Raw genomic sequence first — 13,460 nt, forward strand, 5'->3', positions numbered from 1 at the left:
AATACATCTCTTTCATATTCTCAAAATATCTTTACTCTAAATATCATTATTTCTCCAATACTGTATTTTTAACTTTTATATTTTTTCAGTCTCTTTTCTTTATATTCCTATTAGTCTCTGCCTCTGAATTGTACCTTCATATATCATGTCTTTTTAGCTGTAACCTGCTCTGTATTGTAAGACCTTCATAAATTGAACCAAAAATCTGATCTATGAATTCAATTAGACTACCTAAGGGGAGGATTTCAAACGCTTGAGATCAATCAGTCAAAGAAGTATTTATTAACCACCTATTATGTGTCAGGAACTGTGCTAAAGAGACAATTCCTATTCAAAGAGCTTGCATTTTAAATTTATATAAACAAGGATAATATGCATAGATACACATATGTGTGTATACATTTATATTTATTATATATTCCACATTATATACTACATGCACACAACATATAAAGTATCTATTATACACACATTCTGATATATACAACTACACAATATATATACACCTATAGATTTACACATGTATATATGTGTGTGCATGAGTAAACACACACAGAATAAATATGAATGCATAAAAAGTAGATATATAAATGGTAGTAAGAAGAAGAGGGAACTAGCTTTTGAAGGCTTCGGGAAAAGCTTTGCAAAGAGGTAATGTCTGAAACGTGTCTTGAAGGAAAATACAGATTACACAAGGTTGAGGTGAAGAAGTACACTCCAGTTATAGAGATTTATTAGTGAAAAGGAATAGAAATAGGAGATAGAGGGCTGCATGTGAGAAATAGAAGAAAGGGCAGTATGGTTTGATCATAGAGTGAGGTAAAGGAAGTAATGTATTATGAAGCTGAAAAATTAGAATGTTTCCAGGTTGTAAAAGTCTTTAAAATCTAGAGATTTTATAAGTATTCCATAGACAATAGGGAGCCACTAGAGTTTAATGAGTAGGGAAGTGACATGCTCATACTTGCATTTAAAGAAAATAACTTTGGCAGGTGTGTGCCAAGGTATGAGCAAGAGAGTAGAATGCATAGAAATGAACACAGATCACTTTTCCCTGCAGGAATTTGGCTGAGCAAGGAAGGAGAGATATAGGATGTTGGTTTGAAGGAAGGGTAGGGCACAGGAAAGATTTTTATTTATTTTTTTTTGAAAGAAAGATACTTTAGTATGTTGGAAGTAAATGAGAGAGGAACCAGTAGATAGGGGGAGGCTCAAATTAAGCAAAAGTATGGGAATGATAAAAAAGGAAATATTGTAGGTAAGTAGAATCAAATAAATTGTTGTTGCTGTTGTTATTTATTCTCCATTCTTATTGACATCATGAAGAGGGAAATTATATTGCCTCATATCAGTAAAGAACAATAAGAGTTTATAGAATTTCCTTGTATGGTTTAGAGAATTCTCTTTTAATTTGCTCTAAAATCTGTCCATTTCCAACAGAAGAATCAATCAAACAAGTGTTCCTAAGGGTGAACTGTTTGGAATAAATAATAAATAAAGCTGCTTTCTAGGATGGTTGGCTTATATGTAGGATCACAAAAAAAAAAATCCAAAAAGAATTTAAGTGACTAGAAAATTTTGTTATATAAAAGTAACAAATTTAATAGGAATATAAAGCCTCATATCTGAATACAGAAGAGTCTGCTTTTTTTTTTTTGCTTTTTGGAGGGCAACTGGGGTTAAGTGACTTGCCTAAGGTCACACGGCTAGTTTTTGTGTGTGTTAAGTGTCTGAGACCAGATCCGAACCCAGGTCATCCTGACCAGGCCCCTCCAGGGCCAGCACTCTATTCACTGCTCCACCTAGCTACCCGAGAAGAGTCTACTTCTTAAGTGCAAAATGTGAGAGTTATGGCTATATTACTTTATATGAAACAGATCTAGCACATTTTGTGAATTGCAAGACCAATATGGTTTGACAGTGGGATGTGGCAGTAGTGATACTGAATGGAGTATTTGAATTAAGGGAGACTTGAGAAAATGCTATTCTCACTGTATTGTCCTCTTATACCACATCCAGAGTGTATTGGCCAGTTAATAAGGATGGTTATAAGCTAGAGTTAATTATACATTATATCTGCTGAAGAATTTCAGGGATTTTAGACTGTGGAAGAAAAGACTTCAGGTGATATGATAGCTGTTTTCAAATATTTAAAGGGCTGTCTATCACATGGAAGTGTTCTGCTTGAATTTGAGGATTGATCTCGGAACAAGTTGTGACCACGGCCAGTAACATATACTGGCTTGATTTAAGGAAAACTTCCAAATAATTAGTCCTATTTAAAAGTGCACTGAACTCCTTAAGAATATAGTGGATTTTTTATGTCACTAATATACTTCAAGAAAAATATTTTTTAATTAATTGTTTGTTTTTAGCTTTTAACATTCACTTCCACAAGATTTTGAGTCCTAAATTTTCTACCTTTCCCTTCCCATCCCCATCCCCAAGATGGTGTACAATGTGATATAGGCTACACATATACATTCATATTAAATTCATATTTAATTAATATTTAAATATATTTAATAATTAAAATACATTCATATTTTCACATTAGTTATGTTTTAAAGAATTAGAACCATGGGATAAATCATGAGAAATAAGAAACAAGAGAGAGATAGAGACAGACAGAGCAAGTAATATATCTTGATCTGCATTCAGACTCCTTAATTCTTTCTCTGGATGTGGATAGCATTTTCCATCATGAGTCTTTGGAGCTCTCTTAGATCCCTGCATTGCTGACAAGAGCAAAGTCTATCAAAGTTAGTTATTACACAATGTTGCTGTTACTGTGTATAATATTCTCCTGGTTATACTCACTCAGCATCAGTTCATATAATTCTTTTCAGGTTTTTCTTGAGTCCTCCTGGTCATCATTTCTTATAGCACAATAGTATCACATTACACTCAAATATCACATCTTGTTCAGCCATTCCCCAATTGAAGGACATCATCTCAATTTCCAATTCTTGGCCACCACAAAAAAAGAGTTGCTATAAATAATTTTGTACATGTGGGTTCTTATCCCATTTTTATTATCTCTTTGGGGTACAGTTCTAGAAGGGTTATTGTAGGGTCAAAGTGTAAGCACATTGTTATAGCCCATTGGGCATGATTCCAATCCAGAATGGTTGGATCGGTTCACAACTCCACCAACAACACATTAGTGTTCCAATTTTCCCACATCTTCTCCAACATTCACCATTTTCTTGTTTTGTCATGTTAACTAATCTGATAGGTATGTTGTGGTACCTCAGAGTTGTTTTGGTTTGCATTCCTCTAATCAATAATGATTGAAAGCTTTTTTGTTCATATGACTATCAATAGTTTTAATTTCTTCACCTGAAAACTTCCCCTTCATTTCCTTTGATCATGTATCAATTTGGGAATGACTTGTATTCTTATAAATTTGACTCAATTCTCTATATATTTTATAAATGACACCTTTATCAGAGCCTCTACTTCTAAAAATTGTTCCCTAGCTTTCTGTTTTTCTTCTCATCTTGGTTGCATTGGCTTTCTTCATGCAAAATGTTTTTGATTTAATGGAATCAAATATGTTTATTTTGCATTTAACAATATTTGGTCATAAATTCTTGTTTGGTCATAAATTCTTCTGTTTTCCATAGATCTGACAGGTAAACCATTCCTTGCTCTCTTAATTTGTCAAGCAAAATCTTTTGACTTGTCAGATATATGTATATATAAAAAACATATCACATATGTTATAGGATTAGTCCTTTTTTTGCTGTATTCTCGTTCTCTCCCCCTCAGGTTCTGTTTGAACTAGATGGTCTCTAAGGTGCCTTTAAATCCTGAAATTTTATTATTCTAATTATATACTGATTATTGTTATGAAGCATTTGAGTGCTTGCCAAATGGAAGGATTAAATTTATTTTGCTCAGCTCTAGCTGGTAGAAATGAAAATGATGATCAATGAATGGAAGTGAAATTGAAATAGATAATCAATAAACATTATTAGTACCTAGTCTGTGCCACAGACTGTTTTAAGTGCAGGGGAAAACATAAAGAGTCAAAAGATAGTCCTTATTCTCAAGGAATTCACAATCTAATGGGATGATTATAAACACAAAAATATCCATCAACAAACTATATAGGATAAATGGTAAGCAATTAACAGAAGAATATCCCTGGAAGTAAGAGGAATAAAGAAAGTCTTTTGATAGAAGTTGGGATTTGAGTTACAACCTAAAGGAAGCTACAGACTCTAGAAGGCAGAAATAAGGAAGGAGAGTATTCAGGCATGAGGGACAGTTAGAGAAAATAATGGGAACTGAGGAATGGAGTATCCTGTTTGTTGAAGAACAAGGAGGCCAGTATTACTGGACTGAAGAGTACATACCTGTTATTAAGATGTAAGAACACTGGAAAGGTGTGTGGGTGAGGGGCCAGTAAAAGGTGGGTTATGGAAGACTTTGAATGCCAAAGATGAACATGTGCAAGACAAATTGAGCCACTACCACCACCATCATCACAATGGCCACTATTTTATCTCAGATCTTGATGTGGACAGTCAAGTTTCTAGAAATGAAAAACCTTTAGAGTAACAATGTCCCCTAAACCACCAGACCTGCTTCCAACCCAGGTCTCACAGCCACCTTGTCTGCAAAAACTGTTGTGTAGAATTGCCACCATCACCTATGCACCAAACTCCCTTCAGATGCTGATGGAGACAGTCCAAGAAACTGAAACCAAGAGCTTTGGAATAACAATGATTCTAGCACAGTGTCCACAGACACAATTTTGGAAAGGAATCCCTGTAGAAATGTAATCTGGAAACTGCCCCTATAAAATTAAAGCCATATCTATTAAAATCCCTTTCCCTCCCCCCGCCAAAAAAAAAAAAATTGTTCTTATGAAATTACTTTGCATTGTCAAGTGGTTCAACACAAGAAATTGTTTAGATTTTGTCAACAGAAATGAAACTAAAGAAGACATTACCATCTGCTTTGCTGCTGCACCTTGAAGTACATGAAACCCTTTTATTTCACTTACAATGAAAATTCCCTTTATATGTTGTCTCCTCTAATACAATGAGAGTTTCTGGTGCAGTGCTTTGTGCCTATCAAGTATTATATATATATATATATATATATATATATATGTCATTCATTCAATTTCAACCTTGAAGCACTTTCCCCATTTTTTAGGATTCCTCAGAGATCACCAATACCATTCTTTAATGATTTCTGCGAGTTCCTTCATTGCCCTGTGATATAATTCCTTGAGATGTATGAAGAGAGGTTACTGAAATGGCTATGGCTCATAGAGAAAAGCTAGATACATTTAATACCTTAGGATTTCATTTCTAAATTAATATTTATTCTAAATTTCTCAGTCTAAATATCATTATTTTGGAAGGAAAGGAGAGAAGAGACATAATGGTCAGGTGTTTAAACCTACTTCTTGTTCAAATATATACTGAAAGGGCTCAGATACAGCTTAGCATTAAAGAAATTCTAATAAGACTTTTGATCACAATGGAGCACAGAATCTCCTTGCAGTTTCTGGGCAGAAAATAGTGCCTCTCATCACACATAGACCAGAGCACATGCTAAGTAGTAATCACACCTGTTCTTTGATCATACCACTGTGGAAGAACTGAAAACTAACAGGCCTCTAGCAATATCTCTGAAAAGAGCTGTTCAAAACCCCTGAGCCTTGGAAGAGTATGCCTTCCACTCTGGAAATAGAACCCAACTTTAATAAAAAGTCAAAAGTCAGCATAAACTCTGGGAAAATGAGCAACAACAGAAAAAAAAAACAATTCTGACCATAGAATGTTACTGTGGTGAAAAAGATCAAAATATACATTCAGAAAAATTAACAAAGTCAAAGCTCCTATATCCAAAATATGAATTGGTCCCAGGTCATAGAAGAGCTCAACTAGGATTTTAAAAGTCAAACAAGAGAGATAGAGGAAAAATTATGAAGAGAAATGAGAATGATGCAAGAAAATCATTAAAAATGAGTCAACCACTAGGTTCACAAAATGAAAATGAAGAAAATAACACCTTAAAAAGCAGAATAGGACAAGTGCTAAAAGAGGCACAAAAAGCCAATGAGGAGAAGAATGTCTTAAAATGCAGAATTTGCCAAATGGAAAAAGAAGCAAAAAAAATTTGCTGAAGAAAATAAAAACTCCTTAACAAGTTGAATTGGCCAAATGGAAAAGAAGGTCCAAAAGCTCACTAAGAAAATAATTCCTTAAAGCTTAGAATTGAACAATGGAAGTTAATGATATTAAAGAAATGAAGAGACAATAAAACAAAACCAAAAGAATGAAAAAATAGAAAACAACCAGAAATATTTCATTCAGAAAACAACTTAACTGGAAAATAGCTCCAGGAGAGAAAATTTAAACATTATTGGACAACCTGAAAGCCATGATAAAAAAAAAAAGAACCTAGACATTTTCTTTCAAGGAACAATCCAGGAAAACACAAATGTTATTCTAGCACCAAAGGACAAAATGGAAGCTGAAAGTATGTACCAGTTGAGAAGCAGAGGCAGGCCTGGAAGGGTCCTGATCAACTTGGAGGTGAAGTTGTCTCACCAACCACAAGGGCCACTACCAGGCCTATCACCAAAGGGCTGGGATGGAAAAGAGCAAGGTAAGAAGCAAATACAGGGGCTGCTGTCCTGGACAGCAAATACTCCTGGGGCTACCACTTCATAGCCCAGAAATTAAAAACAACAACAACAACCCTATCAGGACCTCCAAAGACCAGGATGATAGAGTTAACCTCACCTGCTCCAAACCCCCCCTCTGACCCTGAAAACATAGTAACTCTTGCCCCAGGGAAAAACCCTCTACAGTAAAGACTTGGGATCCCTAGAGGAAGGGCGTGGCTAGGGCTCTGCCTCACAATGGGTAGAAAGCAGACTACAAAGACAAAGATCCTGTAGTCCTACTATCATCAGAGGAAGGAACCAAACTCAGAGGGAGACAATGTGGACTCCATACCCACAGCTGAAACATCAACAGAGAATGGGTCCCAAGCACAGAAAGCTCTCCTGGATGAGATCAAAGGAACTTTGAAAGCCGAATGAGAGAGATAGAAGACAAAATGAATAATTCTCTCAAAACCAAAATAGCAGAATTAGAAAAGGATTATAATGAAGAAAACATCTCTCTAAAAAGAAAAGTGTATGATATGGAAAAGGAACTCCAAAAATTAACCAAGGAAAATGATTTGCTAAAAACTAGAATCAACCAAATTGAAACAAATAAGTCTATGAGGAACCAAGAATTAGTCAAACAAAACAACAAGAATGAAAAATTATAAAAAGAGTTAAAATCCATCAAAGAAAAAAATAACTGACCTGGAAAACAGATCCAGGAGGGATAATCTGAGAATCATAGGCCTACCAGAAAATCATGATGAAAAAATGAGCCTGGACAACATTCTCCAAGAGCTCATTAAGGAAACTTGAGATACTAGAACCTAAAGGTAAAATAGAAATCAAGAGAATCCACCAGATACCTGCTGAAAGAGATCCCAAACTGAAAAGTCCTTGAAATGTTGTGGCCAAACTCCAGAACTACCAGGTAAAAGAGAAAATACTTCAAGTGGCCAGAAAGAAATAATGCAAATATTGAGGGTCCACAGCAAGGATCGCACAGAATTTGGAAGCTTCAACACTGAAAGATTAGAGGCATTGGAATACATTTTTCAAGAAGGCAAAAGAGCTCGGGTTACAACCAAGGATCACATACCCGGCGAGACTGAGCATATTTTTCCAGGCAAAGAGATGGACATTCAACGATATAACAGAGTTCCAGACCTTCTTGATAAAAAAAAGCCAGAACTCAATGGAAAATTCAACCTCCAATTAGGAGATGCAACAGTGACTTAGAAAGGTAAACAAGGAAAACACACACACACCCTGCTATTTGATAAGAGCACACTGGTTATAGACAAGTAGAGAGTATGAGTATAAAATACACAAAATGACAATTTAAAAAAAATCTTATTAAGGTCTACAAAGGAACTGCAATGGAAGAAGGGAATGAATGAAGCAGAAAAGGGTAAATTATGCTACAGAAAGAGGCATAAAAAAATGTATAGCAGAGGAAAAGAAGGGAGGGAGATGGGAATCATATGAGCTTTTCTCTCATTGGTTCTGGTGCAAGGAGGGAATAACAACCAGTTAAGCATAGGACTCTATGGAGAACAAACACAAATAGTATCATTTTAGAGGGAAAGAGGGGAGGGAGAGGAGCTTCCCATGAGATTTATTCCTGTCACTCTTGGTGCGAAGAAGAAATAACAAAATTCATTAAGTATAAAAATATCCTACAGGGAGTAGGAGGGGGAAAGGGCTATGAAAGGGGGGCAGAGGGGCAATAGGGAGGGAAGAAGTAAGGGTAAAGGGGAGGAAAAGGGAGGGGGGCTGATAAGGGAATACTGAGGGAGGTGGTGGTCACAAGGAAAACTATTAAGGGGGAAAGGGAGAAGGGGGAAAATATGAACATTAACAGGGGGGGAAATAGAATGGAGGGAAAGAAACAGATAACAATCATAACTGTAAATGTGAATGGAATGAACTCTCCCATAAAACAGAGATGGATAGCAGAATGAATTAGAAATCATAATCCTACAATATGCTGTTTACTGGAAACACATCTGAAGCAGAGGGATAGAATCAGGGTAAATGTAAAAGGCTGGAGTAAAAATATATCATGCCTCAGCTAAAGTAAAAATAAGCAAGGGTAGCAATCCTTATCTCAGATAAAGCAAAAGCAAAAATTGACCTAATTAAAAGAGATAAGGAAGGAAACTATATCCTGTTAAAAGGCACCATTGAGAATGAAGAAATATCATTACTTAACATACACGCACCAAGTGGTATAGCATCCAAACTCCTAGAGGAGAAGGTAAAGGAATTAGAGGAAGAAATACAGAGCAAAATTATACTACTGGGAGACCTTAATCTCTGCCTCTCTGAACTTGATAAATATAACCTGAAAATAAACAAGAAAGAAGATAAGGAGGTGAACAGGATTTTAGAGAGGATTGGTATGATAGATCTCTGGAGAAAATTGAATGGGGATAAAAAGGAATATACTTTCTTCTCAGAGGTTCTTGGCACATACTCAAAAATTGACCACGTTCTAGGGTATAAAAACCTCACAATTCAGTGCAGAAAGGCAGAAATATTAAATGCATCCTTCTCAGATCATGATGCAATAAAAATTATTTGCAATGAAGGGCCATAGAAAGAAAGACTAAAAGCTAATTGGAAATTAAACAATTTAATCCTAAAGAATGAGTGGGTCAAACAAGAAATTAGAGAAACCATCAGTAATTTCATTCAAGAGAATGATAATAATCAGACAACATACCAAAATTTGTGGGATGCATTAAAGGCAGTTCTTAGGGGAAGTTTTATATCCCTGAGTGTATACATGATTAAATTAGAGAAAGGGGAGGTCAACGAATTGGGCATGCAATTGAAAAACCTAGAAAAAGAACAAATTCAAAATCCCCAATTAAATAAAAATTAGAAATATTGAAAACCAAAGGAGAGATTAATAAAATTGAAATTAAGAAAACTATTGAATTAATAAATAAAATTAAGAGCTGGTTTTATTAAAAAACCAAGAAAATTGAAAGACCCTTAGTCAATATGATAAAAAAAGAAAGAAGAAAACCAAATTATGAGTATCAAAAATGGAAAGCGTGAATCTACCTCCAATGAAGAGGAAATCAAAATAATAATTAGGAATTATTTTTCCCAATTGTATGCACATAAATTTGACAATCTTAGGGAAATGGATGAATATTTACAAAAATACAAGTTGCCCAGATTAATTTAAGAGGAAGTAAATTACTTAAATAATACCAACTCAGAAAAAGCAATGGAACAAGCCATCAGTCAACTCCCTTGGAAAAAAAATCTCCAGGGCCAGATGGATTTACTAGTGAACTCTATCAAACATTTAAAGAAAAATGGATTCCAGTACTCTACAATCTATTTTGGGAAATTAGTGAAGAAGGAGTCCTACCAAATTCTTTTTATCACACAAATATGGTACTGATACCTAAATCAGGAAGAGATAAAACAGAGAAAGAAAATTATAGACCAATCTCCCTCATGAATATAGATGCAAAAATTCTAAATAAAATACTAGCAAAAAGACTACAGCAACTTATCTCAAGAATAATACACTTTGATCAGGTAGGATTTATTCCAGGAATGCAAGGATGGTTTAATATTAGGAAAATCATCAGTATAATTGATCATATCAACAATAAAACTAGCAGAAACCACATGATCATATGAATAGATGCAAAAAAGGCTTTTGACAAAATACAACATCCATTCCTATTTAAAAAAAAACACTAGAAAGTATAGGAATAAATGGAGCCTTCCTTACAATAATAGGTAGCATCTATTTAAAGCCATCAGCAAGTATTATATGTAATGGGGAGAAGCGAGAAGCATTTCCCATAAGATCGGGGTGAAACAAGGGTGTCCACTATCACCCCTCTTATTCAATCTGGTACTACAAATGTTAGCAGTAGCAATTAAAGAAGAAAAAGGAATCAAAGGAATCAAATTAGGCAAAGAAGAGACCAAGCTATCACTCTTTGCAGATGATATGATGATGTACATAAAGAATCCTAGAGAATCAAGTAAAAATCTACTTGAGACAATAAATAAATTTGGCAAAGTTGCAGGATATAAAATAAACCCACATAAATCCTCGGCATTCCTATATATTTCCAATGAAATTCAACAGCAAGAGATAGAAAGAGAAATCCCAATTAAAGTTACTGTAGACATTAGAAAATATTTCAGAATCTACCTGCCAAAACAAACCCAGGACCTATATGACCACAACTACAAAACTCTTTTCACACAAATAAAGTCAAATCTAACTAATTGGAAAAATATCAATTGCTCCTGCCTGGGTTGAGCTAATATAATAAAAAATGACAATTTTACCTAAATTAAATTACATTTTTAGTGCTATACCAATTAATTTACCAAAAATTACTTTTAGAGCTAGAAAAATTAGTAACAAAATTCATTTTGAAGAATAAACGGTCCAGAATATCAAGGGAATTAATGGAAAGTAATGCTAGGGAAGGTGGACTAGCTATACCAGATTTCAATCTGTATTATAAAGCAGCAGTCATCAAAACTAATTGGTACTGGCTGTGCAACAGAGGAGTAGATAAATGGAATAGATTAGGCACACGAGATTCAGAAGTCAAAGACTATAGTAAACTATTGTTTGATAAATCCCAAGACCCTGGTTTTTTGGGATAAGAACTGACTATTTGACCAAAACTGCTGGGAAAACTGGAATATAGTATGGCAGAAACTGGGCATAGACCATTATCTCACACCATATACCAAAATCAAGTCCAAATGGGTGCATGATCTAGGTATAAAGGTTGATCCTGTAAGCAGTCTCATAAAACAAGGAATAGTTTACCTGTCAGACTTGTGGAGAGGGAAGGACTTTATGACTAAACAAGAATTAGATAACATTATAAAATGTAAAATGGATAATTTTGACTACATGATATTGAAAAGCTTCTGTACAAACAAAGTCAATTTAACCAAGACTAAGAGGGAGGTGGGAAATTGGGAAAGAATCTTTACAACCTATGTGTCTGACAAAGGACTCATTTCTAAAATATAAAGAGAATTGAGTCAAATTTATAAGAATAAAAGTCATTCCCCAATTGATAAATGTTCAAAGGATATGAACAGGCAATTTTCAAAGAAAGAAATTAAAGATATCTATAAGCATATCAAGAAATGCTCTAAATAACTATTGATTAGAAAAATGCAAATCAAAACATCTCTGAGGTACCATATCTCACCAGTCAGAATGGCTAAGATGACAAAACAGGAAAATGACAAATTCTGGGGAAGATGTGGGCAAATTGGAACACTAATGCATTGCTGGTGGAGTTGTGAAATGATCCAGTCTTTCTGGAGAACAATCTGGAATTATGCCCAAAGGGCTATAAATACTTTCACATCCTTTGACCCAGCATTACCACTCCTAGGGTTATATCCCAAAGAGATCATAGAAGTGGGAGGAAGACCTATATGTACAAAAATGTTTATAGCAGCTCTTTTTGTGGTGGCAAAGACTTAGAAATTAAGGGGGTGCCCATCAATTGGGGAATGGCTGAACAAGTTGTGGTATATGCATGTTATGGAATACTATTGTGCTATAAGAAACAAGTAGCAGACTGTCTTCATATTTACCTAGAGAGGCTTATACGAACTGATGCTGAGTGAGAAAAGTCGAACCAGGAGAAATTTGTACACAATTACAAACACAACATATGTGTGATGACCAGCTTTGATAGACTGGACTCTTCTCAGCAATGCAGTGATATAAGTCAATCCCAAAAGACTCATGATGGAGAGAAATATGTGCATCCAGAGAAAGAACTAGAAAGAAATGAGTTTATGTCCAGGTGGAAGCAAAATACCGGATCTTTTTCCTTCTCTTGTTTGGTTTTATGTCCTCTTTACCATTTTTCATTCCATCTGATACAATCCATCTTTATAACCTGACTAATGTATAATGTGAAAATATTCACAGATCCTATACTTGACTATATGCCACCATGGCGGGGAAGGGGAGGGAGGGGGACAAAATGTGAAACTCAAGCAATTGTGGAATTGAATCCTATAAACTAAAAGGAAACAAACAAATTAATTAAAAATAAATAAATTTTTTAAAAAAGAATCTACCAGTCACTACCAAAGAGAGATCTCAAAGGGAAAACTCTTAAGATTGTTATAGCCAATTTCCAGAATTCTCAGTTCAAGAAAAATTATAGCAAGCAGCCAAAAAGAAAAAAAAATCATGTATCATGGAACCACAGTAAGGATAAAACAAGATTTAGCAGTTTCTGCAATAAAGGCTTGGAGGGGTGGAAATATGATATTTGGAGGGAAGTGCAAAGTAGCCAGGAGTACAATCCAGAATCAACTACCCAGCAAAGCTGAGTATAGTCTTTGGAGGGAAAACGAAAATTCAATGAAATAGAGGATTTTCAACCATTCTTTATTGAAAGAACAGAGCTGAATAGAAAATTTTATTTTCAAAAACAGGACTCAAGAGAAACATGCAAAGATAAAAACAGAAAAGGCAAATCATAGGGGCCTTAATAAAGTTAAACTTTATATTCCTACATGGAAGTATGAAATGTGTAACTGATGAGAATTTTCTCATTACTATGGAAGATAGGAGTATATATGAACAGAGGTCATAGGTGTGATTTGATGATGAAGGGATGCTATCTATAAAGAAAAGTAAAATTAAGGGTGGAGAGAGGAATGTATTGGGAGAAAGGGAAAGGGAAAGATTGCATGGAGTAAATTCTCTTATAAAAGAATCTAGAAAAAAACTTTTATAGTGGAGAGGAAGAGGGAGGGGATTTAAGGGCAGAGT

This window comes from Petaurus breviceps, unplaced genomic scaffold (assembly GCF_028583685.1).
Source record: "Petaurus breviceps papuanus isolate PSGF00001 unplaced genomic scaffold, PetGlider_PUasm1.0 78, whole genome shotgun sequence".
NCBI lineage: Eukaryota > Metazoa > Chordata > Mammalia > Diprotodontia > Petauridae > Petaurus > Petaurus breviceps.